The sequence below is a fragment of the Podarcis liolepis genome (assembly GCF_965112155.1).
Source record: "Podarcis liolepis genome assembly, chromosome: 7".
NCBI classification, from domain to species: Eukaryota; Metazoa; Chordata; class Lepidosauria; order Squamata; family Lacertidae; genus Podarcis; species Podarcis liolepis.
In genome coordinates this window covers 91,647,992-91,668,126 of record NC_139561.1, presented here as the reverse complement: position 1 = coordinate 91,668,126, position 20,135 = coordinate 91,647,992, and the positions used below count along the sequence as shown (strand labels likewise).

At 50.5% G+C, this 20,135-nt stretch overlaps 1 long non-coding RNA gene across 1 annotated transcript in view; it reads right to left on the bottom strand.

Moving 5' to 3' along the window:
• LOC310712949 overlaps positions 1-20,135 on the bottom strand; it is a 2,318,697-nt gene that overhangs the window by 1,780,920 nt on the left and 517,642 nt on the right. The window lies entirely within an intron of this gene.

Sequence of the window (20,135 nt, the reverse complement as noted above, 5' to 3'; positions counted from 1 at the left end):
CCCCCCAAGAAACCCTCAACATTCTCCAATTCACTTCAAACCGGTGCCAAACTTTTGTAATCGTTTTGCACCCTTTTCCACCACGAACCCCACATTCTTCAGCGGCCCCCCAAATTGAGTAACTGACATTCAAACCGCAGAGTCATAGATATCCCCCCAAAAAATAACTTCACCATTGTCCTCTTCACTCCAAACTACTGCAAATGTTTGGCACCCGATCAGAGTGTGCTGGGTTCTCCATGGCAAAGCTTTCTGTTTTCAGGACTCGACGCAGCGAGTCGGCGAACTCTCCCGCCACAATGTTCGGAGAGCAGGCAGAGCGAAGCGAAAGAACTCCCACGTGTTGTTAGCCAAGTCAGTGCCTAGAGGTGATGTCACGCTGTCGGGCACGCCCATTTCTCCTCCTCCTGCCAGGGTAGAAGGCCTTTCATGCCCCAAGCATGACATCACCTCTAGACACTCAGCCAAGATTACCTGGCAATTTCTCTGGCTCACAGCCAGCACCTGTCAAGTTTTTCGACTTTCCTTCAACTGCTTTCGGAACATCATGTTGCGATAGTTCCCCAACACCATTCGAATGGTTGAGTTCCCCGGCTCGCTGTTTGGTGTCCTGAAAACCGAAAGCTGTGCAGGTATAAATACCTGGGCCATGAAAAACGCAAAACACACAGATCTGCTCCGGGGAACGAAGAGGACTTGCATCTTGAACCTTCGGACATCGCGACAGAATTACGATGGGAACAGGTAAGGACATGACGACTTCTTTGCTTTGACACTGCGGCTTAGGTTACGGAGTCAGGTGTTTGGTCGGTTCCTTCGGATCGGGGCAACTGCCATTATGCTGCGATGGCTTTGTTGCAGCAGGTTGGAATAGATTACTCTTGGGATCCCTTCCAACCTTACCACTCGATGATACATTGGAGGTCTTCCAACAGAGGTTGGGCGGCGATCAGTTGGTGATTCCTTAGTTGGGATTCATCACTGCAGGGGATTGGATTAGATGACCCCCAGGAAAGCTTGCAACTCTGCAGGTCTATGATTCTGATTAGTTCTGTACCCTTTTGCACTGCGGACCCCGTGTTTTGCACCGGACCCCGAACCAATTAACTGGCACTCAAACCAGGGGTCCGAGGTATCCCACAAAACCCCAACATTGTCCAATTCATTCCAAAGTGGTGTCAAATTTTTGCAATAATTTTGCTCCCTTTTGCACTGTGAGCCCCATGTTTTGCACCGGACCCCAAACCAATTAACTAGCGCTCAAACCAGGGTTCTGAGGTATCCCCCCCAAAAAACCCAAAGCTGCCCAATTGAAACAAACTGGTGCCAAACTTTTGCACTCATTCTGCACCCTTTTGCACCATGAACCCCGTGTTTTGCACCGGACCCCGAACCAATTAACTGGCACTCAAACCAGGGGTCCGAGGTATCCCACAAAACCCCAACATTGTCCAATTCATTCCAAAGTGGTGTCAAATTTTTGCAATAATTTTGCACCCTTTTGCACTGTGAACCCCGTGTTTTGCACCGGACCCCAAACCAATTAACTGGCACTCAAACCAGGGGTAATTGGTATCCCACAAAACCCTGACTTTGTCCAATTTGTTCCAAAGTGGTGCCAAATTGTTGCAATAGTTTTGCACCCTTTCGCAGCAGCCCCCAAACAGAGTAATTGAGGCTCAAACCAAGGTCGAGGTATCCCCCCCCCAAAAAAAATCCCCACATTGTCTGATTCACTCCAAACTGGTGCCAAACTTTTGCACTCATTCCGCACCATTTTGCACCGTGAACCCCGTGTTTTGTACCAGCCCACAAACTGAGTAACATACTCGAACTGGGGGGCGTCATTATCCCCCCCCCAAATAAACCCCTCAAAACTGGTGCCAAACTATTGTAATCGTTTTGCACCCTTTTGCACCACAAACGCCACATTCTGTAGCGGCCCCCCAAATCGAGTAACTGACACTCAAACCATGGGGTCATAGATATTCCCCCCCCCCAAAAAAAAATAACTCCACCATTGTCCTCTTCACTCCAAACTATTGCAAAAGTTTGGCACCCGATCGGAGTTTACTGGGTACTCCATGTCACAGCTTTCCATTTTCAGGACTCGACACAGCGAGTCGGCGAACTCTCCCGCCACGATGTTCGGAGAGCAGGCAGAGAGAAGCGAAAATAGGTGACAGGTGCTGGCTGCGAGCCAAAGGAATTCCCATGTGTTGTTAGCCAAGTCAGTGCCTAGAGGTGATGTCACGCTTGGAGCACAAAAGGCGTTCTGCCCTGGCAGGAAGAGGAAAAATAGGCGTGCCGTCTGGTTCACCGCTCTGGAATCTTTCAGCTTGGCGCAGAACGGGGGAGGGGGAGGCAAACCATGGGTTTTGCGATGCAAGTTTGCAAAGGTTCGGCACCCGTTTGGAATGAATCGGACAATGTTAGCTTTTTGGTCTTAACTATGATGCGGGTGGCGCTGTGGGATAAACCACAGAGCCTAGGACTTCCCAATCGGAAGGTCGGCGGTTCGAATCCCCGCAACAGGGTGAGCTCCCGTTGCTCAGTCCCTGCTCCTGCCAACCTAGCAGTTTGAAAGCACATCAAAGTGCAAGTAGATAAATAGGTACCACTCCGGCGGGAAGGGAAACGGCGTTTCCGTGCGCTGCTCTGGTTCGCCAGAAGCGGCTGAGTCATGCTGGCCACATGACCCGGAAGCTGTACACCTGCTCCCTCGGCCAATAAAGCAAGATGAGCGCCGCAACCCCAGAGTCGGTCACGACTGGACCTAACGGTCAGGGGTCCCTTTACCTTTACTTTTGAGCAGCAGCGGAGCTAGTTGCTCAGGCACCCGGAGCGGCGCACATGTCTTGCACCCAGGGGCAGAGTGATCAGCGGTGATCTGCCGGGGGGGGGGATTTTGTCACACACACCCTCAGGGAGGACATACTTCCAGGTTTCACCACTCGCACATGCGCAGAAGTACTCTGTGTGCCGTGCGCATGCGCAGAAGCGTTCTATCGCGCTGCGCACATGTGCAGAAGCGGAGACTCTGGTTACAGATTTTTCTGGGTGAGCACGGCACCCTGAAATGAATTAAATCTGTAACCAGAGGTACCACTGCACTCAGTTGGGGGGTCGGTGGAAAACACGGGGGTGAAATCTGAGTGGCTCCCAGTGTATCGCTGAGTCCAAACTAGCTAGAGGGCACCAGGTTGACAAAGACAGGGTCAGAGGAGGCCTGGTGGGAGAAACAGGCGAGAATCGTTTCAGAAGCAAAGGCAGCATGCTGTTTTCTCTAGAATTCTTGATTCCATGCATATGCAAATGCATGCAGATTTTTAATTGGCTCAGTTAACCGCCTAAAACTTATACAAGTAATCAGCTGGAATGGAGAGGGTGCGAAAGTGCCAAAGGGAGGGAAGAGGAGAGGGTCTCATTCCCAACAGCGTCTGTGTTCCTTTTAGCAGCTGGAGAGGGGCAGAAATTCAATCCGTATGGCTTTTTTGATAAGGGAGCGGCACCTGTTGGATTTCCGCCTGCCGGACAGCTCTTTAAGGCAGGGCATCTCTGTGGGGCAGGTGGGGTGGCGTAAGTGCACAGCGGCCTTCTCCAACCCGGTGCTTTTCAGGGGTGGTGTAGCGGTTAGGGTAGTGGGTTAGGACCAGGGAGAGAACCTGGTTCGAATCCACCCCACTCAAGAGGGGGAGTAACAAGAAGAGCTGCGCCTGTTGCATTTGGGCTGCCAGGATTGAGTGAGAAGGGGCAGAAACACACCTGCTGCATTGACCTCTTTGGAGAAACGGGTGGAATATAAATATAAATCGCTGGATCGTCTAGTCCAGCCCCCACTGTGCAGGAATCGGGGGGTTGGACTAGATGACCCTGGGGTTCCCTTCTAACTAACTCCATGATTCTGTGATTCTATAAGCTCAGTTGGGGCATTGCCCCTGGTATCCCTTCCAACCCTACAATTCTAGGATTTTGCGAGGCTCTTACTTTTGGGTCTTGGGTTCGAGTCCTACGCTGGTAAAAGATTCCTGCATTCCAAGAAGTTAGGACTAGATAACTTATGTGGTCCCTTCCAACTCTAGAAGTCATTGTCCCTGCATGGATATTGAAGAGAGCCAAATGCAAAAGATATTTCTGCTCCAAATAATAATACAGTGGTACCTCGGGTTACATACGCTTCAGGTTACAGACTCCGCTAACCCAGAAATAGTGCTTCAGGTTAAGAACTTTGCTTCAGGATGAGAACAGAAATCGTCCTCCGGCGGCGCAGCAGCAGCAGGAGGCCCCATTAGCTAAAGTGGTGCTTCAGGTTAAGAACAGTTTCAGGTTAAGAACGGACCTCCAGAACGAATTAAGAACTTAACCCGAGGGTACCACTGTAATAATAATAATAATAACAACAATAATAATAATAATACTGATGCCTTGGACCACAGCTGGGCTGGTGGGTCAGCACCTGCAGAGCTCTAGATTGGAGAAGCCTGGTGTGCGCTGCCAGAAACGGAGGACAGGTGTCACGGCACACCTGCCGATTTCTCTGCTCTTTGAAGAACCCGCCAGTCACCTTTCGCAAAGGTCTCTGGGGGGGTCAGCTCCCCAAACCCTGCCGCCTTCCCCCCACCACACAAACACATATACCCCAGACCCCCGTTCCTTGCCAGGACACCCCGGCAGCAAGATCCCTCTTAACTGTATGCTAATTGCCCAATTACTCACCTTCCCCATGCAAATGTAGCTACAGAGGAATAATTGAAGCCCTAAACAGTGACAAATGATCCTGGCTCCGGAGGACGAGAAGCGTCGAGGCAATTATCTCCCAGCGCTTCTCAAAACCCATCTTTCCTTTCCAATATTTTATTTATCAGAGTTTTCCCTCTCGGTGGTGGTAATGGTGCAATTAGCCGCCTCCCAGGAATACCCAGCGGGGCGGCTGGGGAACGAGGGCATCCATTTGGCCCCAAAGTCTTCCTCCTCCCTAGTCAACAAAATCTCCTCCTGGAATCTCAGTCACATGCCTTTCGCCCCAAAATACCCACCTGCCTAGAAGTTGGGGCCCCCCAAGATGTAATCCCAAGGAAAGGGGGCTAGGACCAGCCAGGATCAGTCTCTTAATGACTCTCGCAGAATCACAGAATCGTGGAATTGTAGAGTTAGAAGGGAACCCCGGGGTCATCTAGTCCAGCCCCCACTGTGCAAGAATCTGGGGGGTTGGACTAGATGTCTCTGGGTGTCCCTTCCAACTCTACAGTTCCAAGATACTAGGCCGTGCCACAGGTAGCAACCTTGAGATGTTGTGAAGTTCCAAATCCCAACAGCCCCTCTCCAACCCAGCTTGACCAACAGTTGTGGATGATGGGTGTTGTGTTGTTGTTGTTTAGTCGTTTAGTCGTGTCCGCCTCTTCGTGACCCCCTGGACCAGAGCACGTGAGGCACTCCTGTCTTCCACTGCCTCCTGCAGTTTGGTCAAACTCATGCTGGTAGCTTCAAAAACACTGTCCCACCATCTCGTCCTCTGTCGTCCCCTTCTCCTTGTGCCCTCCATCTTTCCCAATATCAGGGTCTTTTCCAGGGAGTCTTCTCTTCTCATGAGGTGGCCAAAGTCTTGGAGCCTCAGCTTCAGGATCTGTCCTTCCAGTGAGCACTCAGGGCTGATTTCCTCCAGAATGGAGAGGTTGGATCTTCTTGCAGTCCATGGGACTCTCAAGAGTCTCCTCCAGCACCAGAATTCAAAAGCATCCATTCTTCGGCGATCAGCCTTCTTGATGGTCCAGCTCTCACTTCCATACATCACTACTGGGGAAAAGAGTGAAAGAGGTGAAAGAAAAAGGGTGAAAGAGAAGAGCACAAAATATTGTCTGAAGCTCAAAAAAAACGAAGATCATGGCCACTGGTCCCATCACCTCCTGGCAAATAGAAGGGGAAGAAATGGAGGCAGTGAGAGATTTTACTTTCTTGGGCTCCGTGATCACTGCAGATGGTGACAGAAGCCACGAAATTAAAAGACACCTGCTCCTTGGGAGAAAATGACAAACCTAGACAGCATCTTAAAATGCAGAGACATCACCTCCTTGCCAACAAAGGTCCGTATAGTTCAAGCTCTGGTTTTCCCAGTAGTGATGGGTGTTGTAGTCTACGGCAACCAGAGAGCAACACGGCTGGAGCCATGATTTCTCCTTGTGCCCTCCATCTTTCCCAACATGATTTTTAAAAAAACAGGAGAGAACACCCGATTTCGCTCGCTTTGAGTTCTGCATCCTTCCGAAAGGAGATGAAAGCAAGTGGTCCCCGCTGCCTCTGAGTGACTCAGCGCCCCCCCCCCCTTCATCCCGGCATCAACGCGAAGGCAAACTGTGATCTCATCCCCCTGGCCAGACGTTGAAAGGGGTCAGGAAAACGCTCGGTCTCCAAATTGGAGTGCCTTTCCCGTTTCTTTAATCAGAGCCGGTTTACGCCATCAGATCCCGGGTGTTTTTTTTTGCTATCTCCGCACCGTTGATCAGGAGATAACAGTCCTTCAAATATTAATCGCATAATAACAATCTCCATTTGTTCAAGTGTCTTAAACAGAGAGAAAGAAAGACACTGCTCAGAGATAAGAAACACACAATCCCTCGAAGAATAATCAGATGGCCCCCATCCACGGGAATCATAAATCCCCGGGAATTTCAGACCACACACCCTGGGCTCATCATCTCCAGTCATTTAAAAGTGAATTTTGTTGTCTAGCGAATGGAGAAAGCTCTTCTGGATGGGATTGCTTATCCCGGTTTAAAAAACAAAGTGAGGATGAGCACCTGATCTTACTAACACAGCCAGGCTCCTGCTGGTGGAATACAGAGGTTTTGGACAACAATTCCCATCAGCTGGTGGTGGAAGTTGTAGTCCAGAACCTCTGAAGGACACCAGATTATGGGGAACGCTACCCTTCCACCTCATCAAACTCAGGAACATTGCGGTTGAACTTTCTAAACAGAGCATGAGCATGGTTACAGCAGCAGTTGCACGTTGTTGTTGTTTAGTCGTTTAGTCGTGTCCGACTCTTTGTGACCCCCTGGACCAGAGCACGCCAGGCACTCCTGTCTTCCACTGCCTCCCGCAGTTTGGTCAAACTCATGCTGGTAGCTTCAAGAACACTGTCCCACCATCTCGTCCTCTGTCGTCCCCTTCTCCTTGTGCCCTCCATCTTTCCCAACATCAGGGTCTTTTCCAGGGAGTCTTCTCTTCTCCTGAGGTGGCCAAAGTCTTGGAGCCTCAGCTTCAGGATCTGTCCTTCCAGGGAGCACTCAGGGCTGATTTCCTTCAGAATGGAGAGGTTTGATCTTCTTGCAGTCCATGGGACTCTCCAGAGTCTCCTCCAGCACCAGAATTCAAAAGCATCCATTCTTCGGCGATCAGCCTTCTTTATGGTCCAGCTCTCACTTCCATACGTCACTACTGGAAAAACCATAGCTTGAGCTATACAGACCTTTGCTGGCAAGGTGATGTTTGTCATTGTTTTCAGTTGCACATTACCCTCCTCCAAAAAAAAACGAGAGCAAAAGAGGGCAAATTGCAAAGCGTTGTTGGCTGGTTTATACGCAGAGGTTTCAATTGCAAAAATAATGTAAAGAGAAATCCACAGCGAGTCATGATCCCGTGAGCTGTGCACCTGTTTAGTCCAGGATCTAGCAGTGAGCAGGCAATTTCATGGAAGCTCCTGCCCTCCTTTCTTTCAGAAGAAGTAGAGCTCTCCTTCACAGAATTATAGAATCATAGAATTGTAGATTTGGAAGGGAGACCGGGGATTATATAGTCCAACCCTCTGCAATGCAGGAATGTGAAACTGTCCCTTATGAGGATCAGACCTACAACCTTGGAGTTATCAGCACCAAGTTCAAACCAGGGACGCGGGTGGCGCTGTGGCCTAAACCACTGAGCCTCTTGGGCTTGCTGACCAGAAAGTCGGCGGTTCGAATCCCCGTGACGGGGTGAGCTCCCGTTGCTCGGTCCCTGCTCCTGCCAACCCAGCAGTTTGAAAGCACACCAGTGCAAGTAGATAAATAGGTACCATTGCGGTGGGAAGGTAAAACGGCATTTCCGTGCGCTCTGGTTTCCGTCACGGTGTCCCATTGCACCAGAAGCAGTTTACTCCTGCTGGCCACATGACCTGGAAAACTGTATGTGGACAAACGCCGGCTCCCTCGGCCTGAAAGCGAGATGAGCGCCGCAACCCCATAGTTGCCTTTGACTGGACTTAACCGTCTTTACTATCTAGGCTTCTTTGGGGTTTTTTAACAAAGGCCATGGATTCTCTAGCTGTGGTCCCTGCATTGCAGGGGGGTTTGACTAGAGACCATTGGGGTCTCCCAGTCTATGAGTCTATGACTCACCACACGATGCTTTTCCCCAAAGGCGCCCGCTCGCCTTTGAAGAACTGGATTAGCCACAGCAGCAGCATCCCATGCAAAGCGCACCAATTAATTCTGCTGCCCCACATGCGTCCTCGCAGCTGGCGGGCGCCCTCCTTTCCACACGCTGCATTTTAAGGAAACCGCGAGTCGGAGAGGGGAGCACCCAGTAGGATCAGGGGTTTAGCAGAGGAGGCTGGAGCCCCTGGCGACGCTCAGCTTAGGAAGGGAAAGGCGATTATGTGCCCAGCCCGTTTAATGATGCTCTTCAGATTTTAAAAGGCTGTTATGAAGGCAACGGAAAGCTATTATTCTTCCTTGTCGCTGAAAGCCACGCTCACCCGGGCAAGGTGCAATGGGCTTTCTGCCGCGAGGAAGTGGATCGAGGATGTCTCGGCTGGAGTATTGAGGAGGATAAAGTGGTTGCTTCGAGCCCTAAGGTCTGCAGAAACGGGGGTCTATTTCCAGGCTGGCTTGCCCCACAGTCCCTCATTCATACTAAAGACCTCCGGTGCATTGATTTGCAGCTTTGCAATCCCAGGGAGAGTCTGTGGCAATTTGCAGGTCATCCTCCCTCCCAAAAAACCTGCTTCTCCCCATCTCACGGAGGTTCTCAGGCACTACTAGCCATAGCGGCTGGGCTCTGCCCCCACAGCTGGAGCCAGTAAATACCTCTGAACACCAGTTTTGTTATTACGCCCATTTCGCAGAAGGGAAAACCAGTTATTGGAAATCGCGCTCTGGAGGCGAGCAAACCAGCCCTTCAAATCGGTATGGGATTTGGCCTGTGGTTATAACCAACCACAGGGGAATTAGCATCACGGGACGGCAGAGCAGGGAGGGACACCCAAAGGCCATTGAGGTCATCCCCCTGACATGCAGGAATCGTGGCTAAAAAGAGGACTTCCTGTGCAAAAGAAACCAAAGAAGCATTTGAAAGGGTGACTCTCAGTGATGACCCCCTTTTACCCCTCCCACTGCTGTCCTGCTTCGCAGGGGCGCCGTCTTGGGCTCCAGTTTATGGGAGCCCAGCATGCCGCGACGTCTTAATGTGACATCATGACGTCACGCGCCCCACAGCCTCGGAACCTGACTTCTGGTCTGGGGCGTTGCAAAGGGGGTGGGTTGGTGGTCCGCCCCAGGTGTCACGGCTGGGGTGTGTGTGTGACAAAATCCCCCCAAGCGGATTGGCATTGCGGCGCTCACAACCCCGGAGGGCGGATTTTCGTGATTGGCTCACAATGCCGATGTGCAGTGCTGACATGGTTTTATGTGACTGTCGGTCGGTTTTGCATGATCTGCGGGAACTTTAGGGTATCCTAAAAAAGCTAAAGAGCTCTGTGCAACCTTCCCGAAAAACAGTTGACCTTGCTGCGCCTCTGCTTCCGGTCTCACAAGGCCTCAGAGATGCTGGCCAAGGTCTCATATCTACGGGACCGCCTCTCCTGGTCTGCCCCGCAAAAGACCTTAAGGTCCATGAATAATCATAGTTTAGAGGTCCCGGGCCCTAAGGAAGTCAGACTATCCTCCACCAGGGCCAGGGTCTTCTCAGTGGTGGCTCCGACCTGGTGGAATGCTCTGTCCCACAAGACTAGGGCCCTTCAGGATTTAACCTCCTTCTACCTGGCCTGTAAGACAGAGCTATTCCACCTGGCCTTTAATTTGAATTCAGCCTGATATTTTATTTCCCTTCTCTTCCCGCCACCTCCCCTTTTATGAAGACTCTGCTCTGAGACCCCACAGCTAATTCTCCCCTGGCCTCCTCGCTGGCCCAAGTAGGACCAATTCAGCCAGCTAACCCTGGGGATTATCTGATTGATTATTTTTGAATTTTATTGTTATTCATGTTTTTATACCGTATTTTATGCTGCTTTATAATTAAGTGTTTTAAAGTGTTTTAAATTTGTTGTTAGCCGCCCTGAGCCCGGTTTTTGAACCGGGAAGGGCAGGGTATAAGTAAAAATGTTGTTGTTGTTGTTGTTGTTGTTGTTGTTCATAAGGTATTGGAGCCTGATTTCTGGTGGCTTTGCAAGGCACCAAAAGTTACATCGGAGGGCCCTGTGATGTGGGTACTGAGGGCCTCCTATAGTTGGCACCCCTGTTGCTTAACCGACTCCCTCGCTGCCTCGTGAAAACAATTCACCTTCCCGCTATTCCCCACCTCGCCATCTTCCTTCTCTTCTCCCACCCCCCGATTATCAAAACGTCTGCCAGGCTCCATTAAACGCGGCAACAATGTGAGCCTCCCTGCCAATTTCATTCGTGAGCAACGCCATCCGCTGTGTTTAGCGTCAAGTAGTGGCGGTCAGGATTCTGCCCTTGCAGCCGCATTTTGGAGGACTGGGTTTTGCCCCGGCTCAAGCCAAACCTCATCCGTGCCTCCCGACAGACACACACACCCTCCTTTGAGAAAATACGGTGTCGGTTTAAGATGCCGGTAAACCCAAGTGGGATCTTTAATTACCGGCCTGCGAGGGGGATATTAATGTCCCGAATCAAGCCATGTCTGCGCTGGGAGCCATTCACGGCAGGCCTTGCCTGGCGTTCCTTTAGATCTCGCACAAAGCCAAGCCGCCTGGCTCAGGGCACAACACCAGAGCTGTTTGTGATTCCATAATGACACAGATTAGTGGCCTTTCAGGAACTATAAACCCAAGGATGCAAAGCAGAGAGGAATCTGGCTGCAAACGGCTGTGTGATTAAGGAGCATATGAATCTGCGCTGAGCGGCTCCCAGCTCAGCGTGGAATTGCTTTGGAACGGGTTCCGGGTGCGGAAACAAAGGGCGAAGCCCCGAGAAGTGATTGCCTTCAAATGCCATCGCCAAAGGGCAGGGAATCATAAAATCATAGAAGTGGAAGGGACCCCCTGGGGTCATCCAGCCCAGCCCCCTGCGATGCAGGAATCTCAGCTGAAGCATCCATGACAGATGGCCGTCCAACCTTCGCTCAAAAACCTCCAAGGAAGCAGAGTCCACCACAAGAAGGACACTGACAAACTGGAACGTGTCCAGAGGAGGGCAACCAAAATGGTCCAAGGCCTGGAAATGATGCCTTATGAGGAACGGCTAAGGGAGCTGGGCATGTTTAGCCTGGAGAAGAGAAGGTTAAGGGGTGATATGATAGCCATGTTCAAATATATAAAAGGATGTCACATAGAGGAGGGAGAAAGGTTGTTTTCTGCTGCTCCAGAGAAGCGGACACGGAGCAATGGATCCAAACTACAAGAAAGAAGATTCCACCTAAACATTAGGAAGAACTTCCTGACAGTAAGAGCTGTTTGACAGTGGAATTTGCTGCCAAGGAGTGTGGTGGAGTCTCCTACTTTGGAGGTCTTTAAGCAGAGGCTTGACAACCATATGTCAGGAGTGCTCTGATGGTGTTTCCTGCTTGGCAGGGGGTTGGACTCGATGGCCCTCGTGGTCTCTTCCAACTCTAGGATTCTATGATTCTATGACATCCCAAGGAAGGCCATTCAGGTGGTCCTTAAAAGCTTTGCACATGAGGCTGAAGGATTGAGAGAGAGGGCATCTGATTTCTCCCAAGAACAAAAGGCCTTAGGGTCGCATCCGCACACCTTCCACTGTGTTCTGGGTTTGGGCTGGGTGTTTATCAGTATGCAGATGACACCCAGCTCTACCTCTCTTTTAAATCAGAACCGGTGAAGGTCCTGTGTGAGTGTCTGGAGGCGGTTGGAAGATGGATGGCGGCTAACAGATTGAGGTTGAATCCTGACAAGACAGAAGGACCATTCTTGAGGGACAGAGGGTGGTGTGGTGTGGAGGACTCCCTGGTCCTGAATGGGGCAACTGTGCCCCTGAAGGACCAGGTGTGCAGCCTGGGAGTCATTCTGGACTCACAGCTGTCCATGGAGGCGCAGGTCAATTCTGTGTCCAGGGCAGCTGTCTACCAGCTCCATCTGGTACGCAGGATGAGACCCTCCCTGCCCGCAGACTGGCCAGAGTGGTGCATGCTCTGCAATGCACTCTGTGTGGGGCTACCTTTGAAGGTGACCCAGAAACTGCAATTAATCCCAGAATGCGGCAGCTAGACTGGTGACTGGGAGCGGCCGCCAAGACCACATAACATTGGCTCCCAGTATCTGCATTGGAGATCTGCATTGGCTCCCAGTATGTTTCCGAGCACAATTCAAAGTGTTGGTGCTGACCTTGAAAGCCCTGAAGACCTGAAGGAGCGTCTCCACCCCCATCGTTCTGCCCGGACACTGAGGTCCAGCGCCGAGGGCCTTCTGGCGGTTCCCTCATTGCGAGAAGTGAGGTTACAGGGAACCAGGCAGAGGGCCTTCTCGGTAGTGGCGCCCTCCCTGTGGAACGCCCTCCCTTCAGATGTGACGGAAATAAGCAGCTATCTTATCTTTAAAAGACATCTGAAGGCAGCCCTGTTCAGGGAAGTTTTTAATATTTAATGCTGTATTGTTTTTCACATTTGATTGGGAGCCGCTCAGAGTGGCTGGGGAAACTCAGCCAGGTGGGCAGGGCATAAATAATAAATAAATTATTATTACTACTATTATTCCACTTAAAATGCTGTGACACCAGTGTAAAGAGGCATGGATTCTTCTGCCAGAGAATCACAGAATCATAGATATATTGGAAGGGGCACCCAAGGGTCATCTAGTCCAACCCGCTGCAATGCAGAAATCTCAGCTGGGGGGGGGAAATCCCTGATGGAGAGCCACACAACCTCTACTCAGAAACTTCCAAGGAAGGACCGTCCACAACCTCTGGGGGGAAATCCTGGGAACTGTAGTTTGATAAGAGTGCGGAGAGTTGTTAGGAGACACCCCCCCCCAATTCCTCTCCCAGAATCTCCCAATATCTCTCAGTGCCCTTATCAAACTACAGTTCCCGGGATTTGGAGGGGGAGCTGGTGCCCTCCAATTGTTACCGGACTACAATTCACACCAGCCCTGAGCTTTGGGCTATGCAAAAAGGCAGCAGTTCTGTAAACTGGGAGTCTGTTTTCAAAGCTTTTAGAACAATGGGATATCGGGAATTTTGTGGGAAGAGGGTGGGCGATGTCATTCCTGGTTTGAGGGACAACCTTCATCTCCCGCTTCTCTCGATTCAGCTCCTGTGAAGCGGATTCTGCTGGCAGCCGCGACCGTGATTTTGTTTCTGGAAATCTATCGGGCGGATGGAGCGGCCATCAACTGGTGCTTCTTCGGCGACTTCTCGCCCCCGAAAGCGACGAAGGCCTTCAAAGAACTTACGTACAAATACGTAAGTAGGATGAATTATTTGTTTCTTATGTGATTTGCACCCCTCCTTTTTCTCCAGAGAGCTCAAGGTGTCTCACCTGGACCTCCTTGTTTAATCCCCTGCGAGGTAGGATAGGCTGAGATTGAATGACTGGGCTCACAAATGGAGAACCCCCAAAATACATTATGAAAACATACATTCCCACACATTCAGCTTCTCCCAGTAAGGTAAAGGTAAAGGGACCCCTGACCATTAGGTCCAGTCACGAACGACTCTGGGGTTGCGGTGCTCATCTCACTTTACTGGCCGAGGGAGCTTCCGGGTCATGTGGCCAGCATGACTAAACCACTTCTGGCGAACCAGAGCAGCGCACGGAAACGCCATTTACCTTCCCGCTAGAGTGGTACCTATTTATCTACTTGCACTGGTGTGCTTTTGAACTGCTAGGTTGGCAGGAGCAGGGACCGAGCAACGGGAGCTCACCCCGTCGCGGGGATTCGAACTGCCGACCTTCTGATCGGCAAGTCCTAGGCTCTGTGGTTTAACCCACAGCACATTCAACTTATCCCAGTACCCATCTACAAAACCTTTTATCATCGAGCGATTCACAAGCTAGCATAAACCCACCTCTGTCGGTAGAGCATGAAACCCGTAACGTCAGGGTTGTGGGTTCGAGTCTGAATTGCAGAAGGTCAGGCCAGATGACCCTTGAGGTCCCTTCCGACCGGCCTTTGGTTTTCCAGACGAAACGAAGCTCCCAAATTCTCTTGCAAAGGTGCCTTTCTGCTTTGATCTGCTTGCCAGTCTCAATTTGCACACCGTTTTCGTTTTGTTCTTTTCTGTAAGGGCGATACGCCACCCTCTCTTGCTCCCATTTCCTCACCTCTTAAGCCCTTCCAGAATGTAGCAATATAACCCTATGTGCAGCCACCAAGAAAAATCCAATTAGTGGCTTATCCCCGCCTTAAACCTGCTTGTCATTTAAATAGAGGTTCTTATGTTTTCATAAAGGGTTTTTAAACAAATGTGTGTTAAGGAAGGTATGATGCCAAACAACCTACAAGGCCGGCTGCCGTAACCCCAAAGGTTTCGAAAGCACCCAGGTTGAGGAAGGAGAATTCACCTGCAGGGCTGGGCGATATCTGGTTTTCAACATTGTGATAGATCACCAGCTAAACATTGCAAGATACCGATAAATCACAATGTCCGAAATAAGGATGGAGCTATGGAGAAGCTTCACGGTTTTCCCCACATCACGATTTTTGCATAGCGCAGACACACACATCATGATTCGCGATATATTGCCAGGTCAAAAATTACGAAACTGATCTCAGGATATGGACTCAAACCAGTTTGGGAGAATACAGTGGTACCTTGGTTTGCGAACAGTCTGGTTTGCGTACGTTTTGGATTACGAACACGTCAAAACCGAAAGCGTGTGTCCCAGTTTGTGAACTTTTTTTGGATTACAAACAAATTTTTTTGGATTATGAACTCATTTTTTTGGATTACGAACACATTTTTTTGGGAGGCCCCATTGGCAAAAGCGTGCCTTGGGTTACGACCTGTTTTGGTTTACGAACGGACCTCCAGATTTACGGATTGTGCTCGTAAACCAAGGTACCACTGCATGTCGAAATATGCCCTATTCTCCTGACAGCATCGTGCCACCGACCTGCATAATTCCTGCATTTCAGGGGGTGGGACTGGATGACCTTTGGGGTCCCTTTCATCTCTACAACCCCATGATTCTGTGACCTGTTTTGATCATGGCATGTCGTCAAGGAGGCCCTAACTTGCTGCCCAGGAGTGTGGTGGAGTCTCCTTCTTTGGAGGTCTTTAAGCAGAGGCTTGACAACCATATGTCAGGAGTGCTCTGATGGTGTTTCCTGCTTGGCAGGGGGTTGGACTCGATGGCCCTTGTGGTCACTTCCAACTCTATGATTCTATGACTCTAACTTTGCTTCTGTGCCTTGTCATTCCAGGAGGACTTGAGGAAAGAGTCTCAGCCATGGAGGAACTGCTCCGGGGAGCATCTCAGGTGGCCCAAAGCATCTCTGGACAATGTGAGTGAGCCCTGTTTTCCTTGGGGGTGGGGAAGCATCGCACATGAGCCCTATTCTGTCCCACACGCCGCCTGCCATGGCGGAGAGAGCCAGGACCCAAGACGGGTGGGGTGTCATCATTTAGATGCAGGAAAATGTATCTAAGAGAGATCTAGGTAAAGGGTAAAGGGGCCCCTGACCATTAGGTTCAGTCGTGGCCAACTCTGGGGTTGCGGCGCTCATCTCGCTTTATTGGCCGAGGGAGCCGGTGTACAGCTTCTGGGTCATGTGGCCAGCATGACTAAGCCGCTTCTGGTGAACCAGAGCAGCGCACGGAAACGCCGTTTACCTTCCCGCCGGAGCGGTACCTATTTATTTATCTAATTGCACTTTGACGTGCTTTTGAACTGCTAGGTTGGCAGGAGCAGGGACTGAGCAACGGGAGCTCACCCCGTCGCGGGGATTCGAACCGCCGACCTTCTGATCGGCAAGCCCTAGGCTCTGTGGTTTAACCCACAGCGCCACCCGCGTCCCAAGAGAGATTTGGGGAAGCCTATTTTGGCCACAAATAGCCATAACCCAGGCAACCAAAGCCACCAAGAGGATAGAGAGACTCCTCAGTGAGGGAACGTTGCAGCGTTTGGGACGTTTCAGAGGAGAAGAGAGGCAGACAAGACAGCAAGCAGTTTATGAAGTTATACACGGCACGGGAAAAGTGGAGAGAGAGGAAGAAATTTCCCTACCTCTCTCATAACATGAGAGCTTGTGGACATCCCGCTGGGAGATTCACGTGAAAGAAACCACTAAACAGCATGCGGTTAGACTGTGGAACTCCCTGCCACAGGAGGCTGTTGATGGCTCCTAGCCAGGATGGCTCTGCTCTGCCTCCACGGTCGGAGGCAGAAATGCTTCTCAGTGCCACCTTAGACGCGGACCTCTCCGCTGGAGGGATCCCCCAGCGCCGGTGGGCATTAGAAGTGATAAATGCCGCGCTCCCTCCAAAAGCAGTTCTAGGAATCTGCCTCGCCAGGCAGAAACAACAAGAAGTTAGGACTTGAACTCTCTTCTTTTGACAGATATGGGATAAACGAGAAGCCTTGGCGATGAAGCTCGACTTGGTTATCTCCGTCCTGCGGAACCACAGCCAGGCTGTGTCTGCGAAAATCGTCAAGCCCGTGTTGGAGGAGTACTTGATGCCCCTCCAAGGGAGACTCGCGAACTGCGTAAGTAGTTTCTCAGCCCCTTCCTGTCCCACTCACCCACGCTGCCCCCAGTTCCACCAGGGAGGGGAATTTCTAAACCACATCCCCTTCTCTCATTCAGATAAAGCACAAGCCTTCGGATCACGGAGCCTCCAGTCACCTGCAGGAATTTAAGGAAAAGCTTCAGACGTTTAACACCACAAATGTCCAGGTGAGAGCCCGGTGGATTTCATCAGGGTGCGAGACAGGACCGGCAAAGGGGGGGGTCTGGGAAAAGCTTTGAGGGTTGGATAGAGAGGACTGGGTGGGGAGCCTTGCAAATAGAATAACAGAATTTTGGCCACCTCATGAGAAGAGAAGACTCCCTGGAAAAGACCCTGATGTTGCGAAAGATTAAGGGCACAGGGAGAAGGGGAAGACAGAGGACGAGATGGTGGGACAGTGTTCTCGAAGCTACCAGCATGAGTTTGACCAAACTGCGGGAGGCAGTGGAAGACAGGTGTGCCCGGCGTGCCCGGCTTGCTCGGCGTGCTCTGGTCCCTAGGGTCACAAAGAGTCGGACATGACTAAACGACTAAAGAACAAATAGTTGACCCCAGAACAACATTGCAATGGCTGACTCACACAGGGCACAATATAACTGTAATGGAGAAAATTACAGTGGAACCTTGGTACTCGAACGGCTGAGTTGATGAACAAACCATAGAATCATAGAATCATAGAATCCTAGAGTTGGAAGAGACCACAAGGGCCATCGAGTCCAACCCCCTGCCAAGCAGGAAACACCATCAGAGCACTCCTGACATATGGTTGTCAAGCCTCTGCTTAAAGACCTCCAAAAGAGGAGACTCCACCACACTCCTTGGCAGCAAATTCCACTGTCAAACAGCTCTTACTGTCAGGAAGTTCTTCCTAATGTTTATCGACTCCCAAACGTCAAAAGTGTTCCAGTTTTCAAACATTTCCCAGAAGCCAAGCATCCGACACGGCTTTCGCTTGAGTACAGGAAGCTCCTGCAACCAATCGGAAGGCGCGCCTTGGTTCTCGAACGGTTTCGGGAGTCAAACGGACTCCCAGAACGGATCAAATTCAAGAACCAAGGTTACACTGTGCTCATAATTTGAGATTTCAACAAGGACCAGAACATCCAGACAATTTTAATATGATTTGGCATCCTTTTATTCCATAGACATAAAAGGTAAAGGTAAAGGGACCCCTGACCGTTAGGTCCAGTCGTGGACGACTCTGGTTGCGGCGCTCTTCTCGCTTTATTGGCCGAGGGAGCCGGCGTACAGCTTCCGGGTCATGTGGCCAGCAAGACTAAGCCGCTTCTGGCGAACCAGAGCAGCACACGGAAATGCCATTTACCTTCTCGCCGGAGTGGTACCTATTTATCTACTTGCACTTTGACGTGCCTTTGAACTGTTAGTTGGCAGGAGCAGGGACCGAGCAACGGGAGCTCACCCCGTCACGGGGATTTGAACCGCCGACCTTCTGATCAGCAAGCCCTAGGCTCTGTGATTTAACCCACAGCACCACCCGCATCCCTTGCATAGACATAAGTTGGCATAATTGAACAGATGATTTGGCATTATTTTATTACGGAATTTCCAAGACAAGCCTGGCAAGGCCAATTGTTGCGATAGGTATACAGATGCTCTCGTTCTCATATATTCTCTCTCTCTCTCTCCATCCCAGCAATCTCCAGAGTGTCTGGAAGTAGCTGTGGGCCTGCATCTATATGGTTTCTTGAACAGAGATATAAGGCAAATCGCCCAGCATTACCATCACCCACGCCCCTCCTCCGACTGAGACCCAGCTCGACCCAATTGTGCCAACCAAGGACCTCTCTATCCCCTTGTTTCCCCAAAACGACCAGCTGGAAGACCACCCGCCCTCATTTATCACAACGCTTCCGCCTGCAGATTTGGACCAAATGCTTGACTTCCCCACTCAACAGCCCTCCAGCCGTTCTAGACCACAAATCCCATCCTTCGCAGCCAGCCTGGACCACAAACCCCCTGGCACAAGAATGCCTGCATCCGTTCGGATTTGCGAAGTTTCAACGCCTGCGTGCAAAGCATTTGCCAGCAGCCTTCCACACCCGGACCAAGATGCAATCCAGATGCAATTCTCTTCCGGCAAGAGAAAAGCAATATTGCCCAAGGAGAAAAAAAACGACCGCTTGCAAATCCTCACGGAACTCTATTGCAGAAAATAAACTATGTCATTTATTTTAATTTCCTTGGGCCTGGAATTAACAAGTTCAAGAGGGAGGAGGGGGAAAGGGGAATCATTATTTAAAGTGCAGCGCGTTCATAAAAATGTTATTTATTCATGCATCTGCGTCTGTTTGCCCAGAATAGCTATTATTTCAAAAGTGGTTTAAGAGGGCGCTCTCTCTCTCTCTCTCTTGGAACGGACAAGCCAGGCTGCCCCCTGCTGGAAGGACCTATGCTTTGCACACAATGCTGCAACTCCATCGGAATTGCATCAGCAAATCCAGAATTCAGACCTGGTTTTTAGAATCATAGAATCATAGAGTTGGAAGACACCACAAGGGCCATCGAGTCCAACCCCCTGCCAAGCAGGAAACACCATCAGAGCACTCCTGACATATGGTTGTCAAGCCTCTGCTTAAAGACCTCCATAGAAGGAGACTCCACCACACTCCTTGGCAGCAAATTCCACTGTCAAACAGCTCTTACTGTCAGGAAGTTCTTCCTAATGTTTAGGTGGAATCTTCTTTCTTGTAGTTTGGATCCATTGCTCCGTGTCCGCTTCTCTGGAGCAGCAGAAAACAACCTTTCTCCCTCCTCTATGTGACATCCTTTTATATATTTGAACATGGCTATCATATCACCGCTTAACCTCCTCTTCTCCAGGCTAAACATGCCCAGCAAACTTAGCCGTTCCTCATAAGGCACCATTTCCAGGCCTTTGACCATTTTGGTTGCCTTCCTCTGGACACGTTCCAGTTTGTCAGTGTCCTTCTTGAACTGTGGTGCCCAGAACTGGACACAGTGCTCCAGGTGAGGTCTGACCAGAGCAGAATACAGTGGCACTATTACTTCCCTTGATCTACATGCTATACTCCTATTGATGCAAATTTTTGGAGCAAAATCAAAGGCTGCAATATTTTGCTAAATTGTTTTGGCAGCAAATCCACCGCCTTCTTACTTCAGAGGAATCCACTTAAAATAGCATTACTCTAGATCAGCTTTCTCCCAACCTAGGGACCTTTTCAACTTAGCTTGGTTGACGATTCTATAGAGAAAACA